Genomic DNA, 11,070 nt, shown 5'->3' on the forward strand with positions numbered 1-11,070 from the left:
CAACAAGTAAAGAAATGTAGCTTAGTTCCTGGCACTTAGCAGGTATTCAACAAGTGGTATAACAGGAGTTAATGCCTTGGGATCGCACCCATCCTGAAGGTGTATGTTTTTATTTTGTTAGGTCCTAGATGCAGAGCAAGTCAACTGTTGCTGCAGGAAACACATGGCATGGCCTAGCTGTTCCTTGTTCTGAGGTCTGGAAGAAGACATCCAACAAACACAGAAACACATTGGGCTGGGCCCTCACTGCATTGGGACCTTTTGAAAATCATTTCTGGTTCTCTCAACCTCCCTTTTTCTTGCCTATGACTTAAGGGGTTTCAATTAGATAATTGTCAATGTTTCTTTGGGCTTTACAATGTTAGGGGTGAGAGACTGAGCTTTTCTTTTGTTTCCAGGAACAGTCAGTAGGGATTTGATGGTTTCAGAATTCAAATAAATTGTAGCTGTGCCCTGGAGGTGAAATTCAGGTGTAATAAATCTATTGTACAGTGGGGAACCTTAGTTTCAAGGATGCCAACAGCAGTGCCTTATTTGTAATTTTAGTAGCTCATGTATTTCTTGGAGAGTATGTTCACCAAGCCTCAGAAATATTCATGCCATTATTTTTTCTGTTAAAAATCCGAATGACTTAGCCTCTCCAAATTACATGTGCAATTTGTTTTTGCACTGAGTCTTGATAAACAACAGGGTAGGCTAATAATAATTATTATGAGGATTTTTTATGATAAAAGTATATCTATGCCAAATTCTCTAGGTACCTAACAACGCCAAACTGAATATATTGCCTAATAAAAGGGCAGCCCAGCTCTATAAATCTGAAGCATAGTGAAGAAAAATTCTCCATAACCACTACCAACTGCATAATAAATAAAGTAACTATTCACCCATGTAAAACAATGGAAAGAAGGAGCTTTAAAAAAGCACCAACACTTTGTATCCGAGAACTTTAAAGCAGAAGCTAAAACCCTGGAAAGGTGTTATATGCTAAAACTGGTCCATAAGGCACTCAAAGGTTAAACCAAACCTCTTCTTAGGTATGAGGTAAGCCACCTAGCCACTGGCTATGTTACTGCAGCTAAATTACTTGGAATTGATATGTGTGCTGGAGTAACACACACTCCCCAAATTTCAGTGGCTTAACCTATCAGATTGAAGTTCATGCTCATGTTAAGTCCTACATAGGTTTGAGGGTTGCAACTCTTATCCACATCCACTTGGAGATCCAGAATGGCTCTTGGCTACTTTTCTCTTAGCAAAGCTGACATCTTGGTACTTTTCATTTCCAAGCAAATAAAGGAAAGAGATAAGAGAGCATAAGAGTCTCACATCCTTTCCTAATTACCTTGGATTAAAAATAACAGGTGCCAATTCTGCTCACAGCCTATTGCTCAGAACGAGCCATGCAGCCCTAACTACATGAGACAGACTGAACTAAGGGGAGCTGCCTCGTGAGCACTACTGTTCTGCTATAGCAGAACCTCCTTAAGCTCCATCTTGACTAGATCTCTCACCTTGCTGCATGACCTTGTAAAGCTGGCATGCCCTCTGGAACTGCAGTATACTCAAGAGTGAACCATAAAACTGTATCTCCAAGGGGTAGGATTGTGTCAAAGATCAAGTGGAATAATGCCCATGGACGTGCTGAGCCCACCTTAAAGTAGTATCCCAAGGTGAGTTTGCAGAGACCATGAAAAACGTGGGTCCCTGTACCATAGTATCTTTGTTAGAATTCTGACACCAACTCTTATTTAAACTACTTTTTAATCAAACGACTTAATTGTTTTAAGTTTCAGATTTCTCATTACTTAAGTGGAATAATGATGTTTGCCTGAAGACCATCAGAGGTGAGTTAGGAGGGGTTGTTTTTTTTTTTTTTTTTTTAGATGATGGGTATGGAAGTGTGGTCAAAATCATTATTATGGACTTTGCAAGTGTAACGTATTGATAGATAGGTTGAATCGAAGGTGTTAGGCCCCTATGAATCTTCTTGAAGTCAGGCAGAATGCTTTCACATCAGCAAGTAACAGATGACCTGGCCTAAACAGGCTCAAACAATGAGGACACTTGTTATCTCCCGAATGGCGAATCCAGAGGAAGGCTAATATGACAGCTCTCAAATGGCTGAAGTTTTTGTCCTGTCTCCACGGTGATGTCCTTCATGCTAACTTCATCCTCAGTCCATTAGCAAGGGAATTGTGGCAGTTTCAGGGGTGGTACCCAGACAAAAGAGTTAAGAGCAAGAAGGGTCATTATTCACTGGTTCTCTTTCTTCAGCCTGAAGAAACATTTACATAAATTCCATCCTTCCCTCCACTTCCTAGTAGAAATTCCCTCTAAGCTTATTTGCCAGAATTGGACCACATGACTATTCCTGAATTGATCACTGACACAGGAAATAGGATTGCCACATTTGGGCTTGAGCGAAACATGTTGCATGGAATTTAGGATGTTAGGGAATCAACCAGAATAACATCTAGGTTTATCTTGTTTTTAATTCCTGGAGCAGCATTTCCTTCCTAAATGAAGGTTTTCTTATTCTGATAGCACTGTGTTCTCTTGGAATCTAAGAAAGAATCTTAGCTCTGCTGTTGCTGTCAAGGGACTCGACCTGACATTAGCGTGAGAATCTCAGGTAAACCAAGACTGGCCTGGGCACCTGGACATTTGATGCAGTCAGATTTAGATTAAAATGTTGACTCAGCCACTAGTGACATGAACTTTATAAGATGCTTATGTCTCTTACGCTTCATTTCCTCTCTATAAAATAGGATATTAAAATTTAACTCATGAGTCTTTTGAGATTACTGAATTATATAACGCAGGACTTCTGGCACGTAGTAGGCACTCAGTAAGAGTTACTATTGGTAATAGTATTAGCATCAGTATCAGTATAATGAAAAATTGCAAGAAGAAAAGCCATTGTTGGTATCATCCTATATCCCTTTTCTCCTGCTCATGTCGGCATATGTAACCCGATTTTCTTTCCAACAAACCCTCTGTCAATAGGGATAGTTATCATGTTTTTATGCAAATACGGCTTGAAAAATATGTTTGTCCTCAATGTTCAAAACCAGGGGCTTGGTTAAGTAACTTGGGGTAAGACTGCATGATGGAAAGTTCATCAACCATTAAAAAAGATATTTGTGTAGCATTTTTAATAACTTGGAGAATGACTTATGTTACAATATTTAAAATGTATTTCCAAAGTATATGTGTAATATGATCTCAACTATGCAAAAGAAAAATATTCAGAGGAAAAAAAGCTTAGAGGGAAAAGCACCAAATTTAACGCAGTTTGGCTCTCATCAGAGAGATCCTGCATGTTTTGTTGCTGTTGTTGTTGTTGTCCTTTAATTCCGTATTATCCGAGTTTTATGTTTTGAGCATATATTACTTATGTATTTGAATAAAACTAGATTGAATATAGAGTTAATATGTACACATGGATAGACGTAGATATGTAGATATTATCATTTATTTAACGCTTACCACACATACCTGGCCTTGTGTTAAACTCATTTTGTAGGCATTACCTCATACATTTCCTGCTAGAACCCCAGGGAGTAGGTATAATTATTTCCATCATTATTTCCATATGACGAAATTGGATCTTAGAGGAGGAAGTAAATTACCAATATGACCCATTTCTATGAGGGAGCTTGGATTGGAAACCCTCGGTGTTAGCCACCAACGCTCAGGATTTGGTCCACTCCAAATACCTCTCCTTTATAAAGCAGAGACTTCGAGATGAATTACTTGTGAATATTACAGAGGTAATTTAAGTACAGAATCGGGTGATCTTAAAGGTCCCATTCAATGCAGAAATTTTTGGATTCCATAGAAGAGTAAGATGGAAGGCAGCTGCTGGATTTGTGAGTGCCCAGTAGAAACTGATGTGCAAGTAGGTAAGACAGAATTAGTTTTAGTAGAGATGGAATGTGGGAGAGCAGTATGAAAGTCATGAGAAACAGAAAATGTCATTCTGACATTTCTGATTATATTTTTGCATTGCCACAGTAAACGTTGGCTAATTCTGATGGAGACTGTTGTACACTCAATTTTTCAGCCCATAGCTTCCTGTTCACACAACCACGAGGCATAAATATGCTTTCATTTTTGCTTATAGAACAATGCCAGATAAGTAAAGATGGTAGCTGCCTTTTCCTGGATTGGGAGACACATGTGATTTGTTTCAAAGTCAAATCATTAAAAATATAAGTTGAAACAGCAAACATGATCTATACAACTCGGCAGTGCTGGGTATGTCAACATAAATTTGTGCTGGCATTTTTAGTATTATACCTTGGTGACTCGAGTAAAGGATCTATAGTGAGCTAGGTAGAGGGAAGTCGCCTGAATTAAATTTTATATGGTCAGAATTAAGTATGATCTTCCACATTTCTGTGATTGGCTTTTTTTTTTTTTTTTTCCTTGATGTCCGCCTATAAGATGATTTGGCTATGCAAAGTCTTCCTTTGAATGCAGTTAACTTTAACTGTATGTGTTGGAAAGAACTCTCCCACAAAAATACCCCATGCCATTTCTGCTACACCTGTGGAGTCTTGTCTGTGTCCTGTTGAAGTACAAATGTAAGGACTATGTTTGCTTAGAGTGGATATACTTCAATGAGAGTAAATGGACAGAACTCAGTGACTTTAGTGTATACTGTGCAACATGCTATTTTTAATTGTCAATCTCAAACCACGGATGTTGGTTGAACTGCAATGTTAATCAGAAGGGAAGATGGATACAACACTGACACACCGAAATCTACCTGATCATGAGATAAGGACGGCGGGACCTTGAATACATTTGGGACTTGGTCAGTAGGGAAGTCCTTGGGAAGCACGTGGTTAATGTTATATACAATATTTATCGTTTTTACCTGCACCACACTCAACTCTCTTTCTCCTAGTGAGAATACTCAGATTCTGGAGACATCACCTTTCGTCTTTCTGGGTACCGTAAAACTGACTCCGATTTTAGTGCCAGCAGTTGAGTATGTAACCGGGTTTGGCCAGCTGGAGTCTCACATCTTTCAGGCCTCAAAGCTTGATTCAGGGACAGTGAGATGGCCCAGATCAGGACAATCTGAGTTGACATTGCCTAATAACTTTATTATTATTATTATTATGTTTTAATTTTAAGAGAAGATGCAATTTTCTTTTTAACTTAAAGATCAGAGGATATATTTCTAGCTGCCGGTGGGCAGGGAGCTGGTTTGGAGGGTGGTAGTCAAGATGTAAAAATAACTTCTCTCAGGACAAAGCAACACAGAAACGAACAGAGTAAAATGATGAAGAAAAGTCTTACTCCAAATACCTGGAGTGAGCCCCTGGATCCAGCCAAGTCTGCAATCAGACTCATTTCTGGACTTCCTAATTACATGAACCAATAGTCACCTTTTTGTTTATTCCAGTTTAAGGTGGGTTCCTTTCATGCAATCATAAGAATGTGCATTAGTACCAATATAATCAGTATCAAATATAAAATACAATATGTGTAAATACTATATAATATATGTTATATAACAATATACATACATATATGATTGCGATACATCTATATCCATACCTATAAAATCACCCCGACTCCGATAGGTGCAGGGGTGGTATTATGAAGAAGGGTCTTCTATAGTTGAAAAATTAAACTGGTAAATGGCAAAAAGTGTTATGACTTACACATCAAAAAGAAACAAACAGAAAACCTTCCCTTTGTTTCACTGTCAAATACCATGTTTTGTTTTAGAATTAATAAAGGAGCCAGGATCCTTTGTAACAGGTTATAGAAACTATCCGGATCTGTCCTTTGAAAGTGGGTATTCAACCTGACGAATCAATGACAGCCGATACCTGCGTTCAGCTGTCAGTGTTTGTGTAGTCCATCACACAGGAAGGAATCACAGCCAGTGGCTTGTGTTCTGAACCGTTGCATTTAAAAAGAAAAGACAACAATGATGCGTTCAAGCTTATCAGAGACTTCTGTTAGAAGCATAAACATACCCTGCCGCACGTGGACTGAGCAACACCAGTGCGGCGCCTGCTAAGCCTGGGTAAATTCTAGGATTGTTCCCTGAGAAAGGAGGACCTCGCAGCTTCATTACAGACTGTATGTTGCACGAGCACGACAAGGCAGCGAAACCCATTCATCAGAATCAAAGAACGTTTTGTGTAAAGCAGTGAACATGGTCACCTTCAAGGGCAGATGTGCTCTCAGTTATTATTGATTCCGTTTCTTTGGTTAATCAATGGAGAGAGAGCACTGCTCTTCTTTTCCTTGACAAAGTGAGGTGACTTCCTTATAGCTAATTACTCGTATTTTTTTTTTTTAATGAAAATCTGTGAAATAGTCTAGGTAACTTAGAAATAAGTGTGTCTAGCAGATGAACTCAAATACTTAAGTGTACTAAGTACACAGTAAAAACCAGGATAAACCCAACAATGGCTAGAGTGAAGTTATACCTGTAGACTTTTATTAGGAAACTCTGTGTGGCTCAAAGGACTTGGATAATGCAATGATTTCACTACTTTTTTTTTTTTTTTTTTAACAGGAAAGGTTATTAAACAAAAAAAAAGTAATGACCTCCACATGTGAAGTGACCATGCATTTGCAACATTTAAAGTCTCCCCTCTATCCATGTTTTCACACTGGAGGTATTGGTGTGGGGGGAAAAGGTAAGTGCTGGACCCTTTGCCAATACGGACGTGACAGAAGCAGCACGTTAAGTGTAAGCTCTTACACTGCTGTGCACTAGGCATTAACATCTGCAAAAGTGCTTGACACGTAATAGGAGCTCAAAAATATTTTGTGAAAGAAACGACGCGGGAAGAGCCCATTGTTGCAAATGAACAGCGTGGCACTGTAATTTGAGACGTTTAATACGCTCAAGCATCATCTACTCCCACAACCTGCAAAGACAGTGCTGCCAACCTGGGCGCCAGACAGAATTGTCAACACTTTGCACAGAGGAACGAAGACCTGGAACCACTTAAGCCTGAATAATGATAGGCACGTGTCTAGTACAACAAGGTTCCGCATTTTTTCCAAAGTCACAGACAAGCATTCTAACAGAGAAGTGCTTGACCTCGCAAAATATGAGATGAAGAATAAACAAGAAATAGGAAATTGGACAATGTTTCATGTACTCAGGATTCTTCGGATATAAGAATAAAATATAATGATACATCTTTCATTGTTTACTCATGATATAGCTAAACTTTTAATTACCTAACCCCTCAAGCGATTTTTAGTAAGAGGTGTGAGAACACCAGGCAGGGGTGTGGGGAAGGCTGAGGTAGGTTAAGTAGCGCTGATGCTGAACGAGTGTGCACAATGGTCTAAGATGCACAGAAGCTGTCCGTAGAGACAGACCACCTGCAGGTTACGCCCTGCAATCCCTCTGCACAACCTCTGACCCTGCACCTCTGACATCGCGGAGCCAATCTGAGGGATTTGGGGGACCCTATATTTAACCTCTGCTCTCTTCATTGGCCTCTACTTCTTGTTGTGCCAAGAACCTCAGTTAACCCTGGACCCTCATTCTCAGGACTCCTTTGGGGCAAGTCATAGGATTCCAAATCCATTAGTACCTACCGTGGGCTGGGCATCTACATTTGAGAGTGAAGCTTTTAAAGAAAGCTGGAGAGCCCTACGTCAGGATGGGGGGAAAATGCACTTGAAGGACAAAAATAAGATTCCACATGTTTGTTAACTCCAACCTTACTGTCCAGTCTCAGTCTTAGAGATGAATGAACATAACCTCACTGCTAAAGCTCACGAAAATGAAATATCCCTCTGTGAGGGATCTTGATTTCATCTCCAGGTGTAGCTGGAGGAGAAATCCTATCTAAGCTATTTCTCCGTCCTTGTCATGGACAATACAAAGGCAATCAACCCTAATGCACAAGACGTGGCTATGGTTTGCCCAGGAAAACGTCCTGCTGGTGTACAGACAAGGGCGCATCGGCCCCTCGGAGTCTCCGCTCCTTCCCCTGTGAGACCTCAGGAAACACTCCTTGGGCCTCGATGCAGGAGGATTTCACTGAAGCATCTTTCCCGAGAGTGCAGTACCGAAAACACATTTCTCTCTGTCATGCTATTCATTCCACATGGCATTTCTCTTCTTGCCTGCCAGATCTCTCATTTTTAATTATTCCCCATTAAGTGTAATTGATGGTTAGCTCACGGTTGGTCAAACAATGGCTTCACGGATGTTGCTGAGAGAAAAATAACGTCTGAGGTGAGGACGATGAAGTGTGTACTCTGGGACAGTGTTGCCCCCGCACACACACCTGGGGCGTTGATTTTATGCTGGGTACCGCACTAAATGGACTTGGACAAACAAATGGTATTCTGAGGGAATGGGCAAGAATGGGAAGGAACCAAACACATACTTTTATGGAAAAATTGAGGAACTGGAGCTCAGAGAAAAAAATGAACAAGAGAACATGAGGGTAGAATTGAGGTATTTGAAGAAGCACTCTGTGAAAGTAAGACCTTTTTTCCCCCAGTATTTTTAAAAAGTTTGAATTCATATATTATTGCAGTAAATCAAGACTATTTTGTAAAGATCAGATTCATCCTCAAATGTAAAACAAACATGTTTTATAGAATGTAGCGAGAGCCCAATTGCTAGAGGGTCCAAAGAGATCTTGCAAAAGCATCTCAATAGGATGCTATAGAAGAGGAGTCAGTAAACCAAGGCCCCTGGGCCAAGTTCAGCCTGTTGCCAGTGTGACCTGGGCTTACCGCGTCCACTAATTCACACATTGTCTATGCCTGTTCGAACTCTACAAGGTGGAACTGAGTAGTTACAACAGAGACCATCAGGCCCAAACGACCTAAAACATTTACTATCTGTCTCTTTAAAGAAAAAAGTTTGCTAATCTCTTGCTGTGGTAAGAAACTCAAGTGTGCAAAGTGAGACCCTGAGAGGTTCAATTTTCTGACTGTCTTGCTGACTTTTTAAAAGAGAGTAATCTCCATTTGGAATCAATGGAGAAGAAAATGATTTAATTTCCAAAAATATTTTGTAGAAACACACCCTTTATAAATAAGTACTATAAAGGGAATTATAGCTTGATGGAGAATTTATGGATTACCTCATTAAAAAAATCATGAGTGGGAGGCATTAATAGTCTAAGTTTAACCGTTCATAATAGCTACTGCAAAACCATTTTCATGATCATCAACAAAATATTATTACCTAGCTCTTTCTGAAATACATGGAAGAATTTCAGATTTCATCTCCGTAATGTATGCGTACAAACCACACTGACAGAGGAAGTAAGTCACTGAAAGAATACAATTTTTAAGAGGTAAATGATAGGTTTCTGTATAATACAGCTCACTCCAATTTTTATAGTACCTTATTCATAGTCCTGGAATACATTTGAAAGGTTCAGACATGTTTTTACTGTACCTGAAGTCAAGTAAGTCTTTTAATTGCAAACATTATGTTCATTTCCATATGCTCATAACTTCCAAGATGGTGAATGGCAGACATTTTGCAAGATTTATTGGAGTGTTATTTCCTGTAGGCATTCATTTGTTGAGTTTTTATGTGATGAATGCATTTCTAATTGGGGTTATTTACATAGGCATCTGGGCCCTCCTTAGGGGTGGAAGAGGGGGACAGGGAGACTCAGGTTTAGTTGAGTTTACACTTGATTTAACATTTTCCACAGTAAAGCAGGGTTTACATTCTATCATTTCTGCCACAGTTTGGGTGTGACTTAGGTAGCTCTTGCGGTTTCTTCCAGCTCTGAGTGTCTATAATTCCATATCCCAACAAAATTTATCTTTACAACCCCCGGGGTATATGTTAAAGGACAAAAGAGAAGGTAAAGAGGCCACAAACCACTAGTCTAAATGGGAGATTTGTTGATTTTTGTCAGTTGGGTTAGAACGGGCAGGAAAGAATAAATCTAAATAAATGATTTTGTTTTCAAAGGCTAACTGTGTGCCCATCCTAGTAGGGCCTTCATAAAATGAAGATTAAAAATAAAATTCATAGAGAGATTCTTTTTTCCAGGAGACTATTTTTGTACATTTATAATTTGGCCATTCCTCATCTAAGACAGCTATTAAAACAAATTATTTTTCCAACACCACTGTCAGTCTGGATATCTGTCTCACCTAAAATAGTTCAGCAAGTCAGGCTTTACAAGCAAAATCAAGAATAACAAAAAAAATTACATTTGACATGTCTAAGTCTGCAATGGGCTGAATAGTTCTCACTCTGGACTCTTTATTGACAAATAGCTCCTAGCAAGGTAACAGAAAAGTCTGATGGAAGGGATGGGGGACTGGCTGGGTAGAGACTGTGAACGAGGGAACAAGAACACGGCCTGCAGAAACTGGCACTATCCATTCTGGTGAGTGTGCACTTAGCAGGAGTTACTGTTGAGACAGGAGGTTGTTTAATGATGGCAGAGAAGTAAGCCTATGCCAAACGTGTGTGTCAGCTGAAGAGAGAGAGGAATTTCCTCTCATGATTGTGCAATTTTTAACCCTGAGGCCATCTAGTTTTTCGGTGTCTTTGTGCAGTCTAAACTCAAAGGTACTAGAAAGTTATAAATGCATGGCCTGCCCTGGAGTCTTCCCTGTTGTGTGACTGTGTGTTTTGTTTGATTGCTGCATAACAAATGACCCCAAACTGTAGTGGCTTAAAGCATCAACAATTCACTAATTCTTATGATGCTGAAGTCTGGCTGAATGGTTGCTCTCCACTCAGTTGGCTGAGGCTGCTCATATGGTTCATTCAGCTGGGAACTTGTAGGACTGGAACATTCTAGATGGTCTCCCACCTAGGTCTGGGTTCTTGTTTCTGGATGTTGGCTGGAGAGCCTCAGTTATTCTCCATGTGGCCTCTTGTAGTCTTCCTGGTCCCTTCTTATTCAGTAGCCTGGATCCACGTTGTTTTATATGAAAGCAAAAGTTGATGCTCTATGCACCTCTGAAAGGGCTAGTCCCAGATCTGGAAGTGTTATTTCTGCCACATCTATTAGCTACCTAAGGCCAGGGTAAATAGGCTCAATCACGTGATGGGAGGAGCTGCAAGCACTT

The 11,070-nt window shown here is 39.8% G+C and overlaps 1 long non-coding RNA gene across 1 annotated transcript; it reads left to right on the top strand.

Annotated features, from left to right (window-relative positions):
• Positions 1-1,390: 1,390 nt before the first annotated feature.
• LOC148757599 (uncharacterized) lies at positions 1,391-7,112 on the top strand. The gene is made up of 3 exons (XR_016022231.1): positions 1,391-1,673; positions 1,791-1,847; positions 6,554-7,112. It is a non-coding gene; the product is annotated as an uncharacterized LOC148757599 (long non-coding RNA).
• The last annotated feature ends 3,958 nt before the right edge of the window (positions 7,113-11,070 follow it).

The sequence above is a fragment of the Rhinolophus sinicus genome, chromosome 8, assembly GCF_057876585.1.
Source record: "Rhinolophus sinicus isolate RSI-liver-muscle chromosome 8, RSI-T2T, whole genome shotgun sequence".
NCBI classification, from domain to species: Eukaryota; Metazoa; Chordata; class Mammalia; order Chiroptera; family Rhinolophidae; genus Rhinolophus; species Rhinolophus sinicus.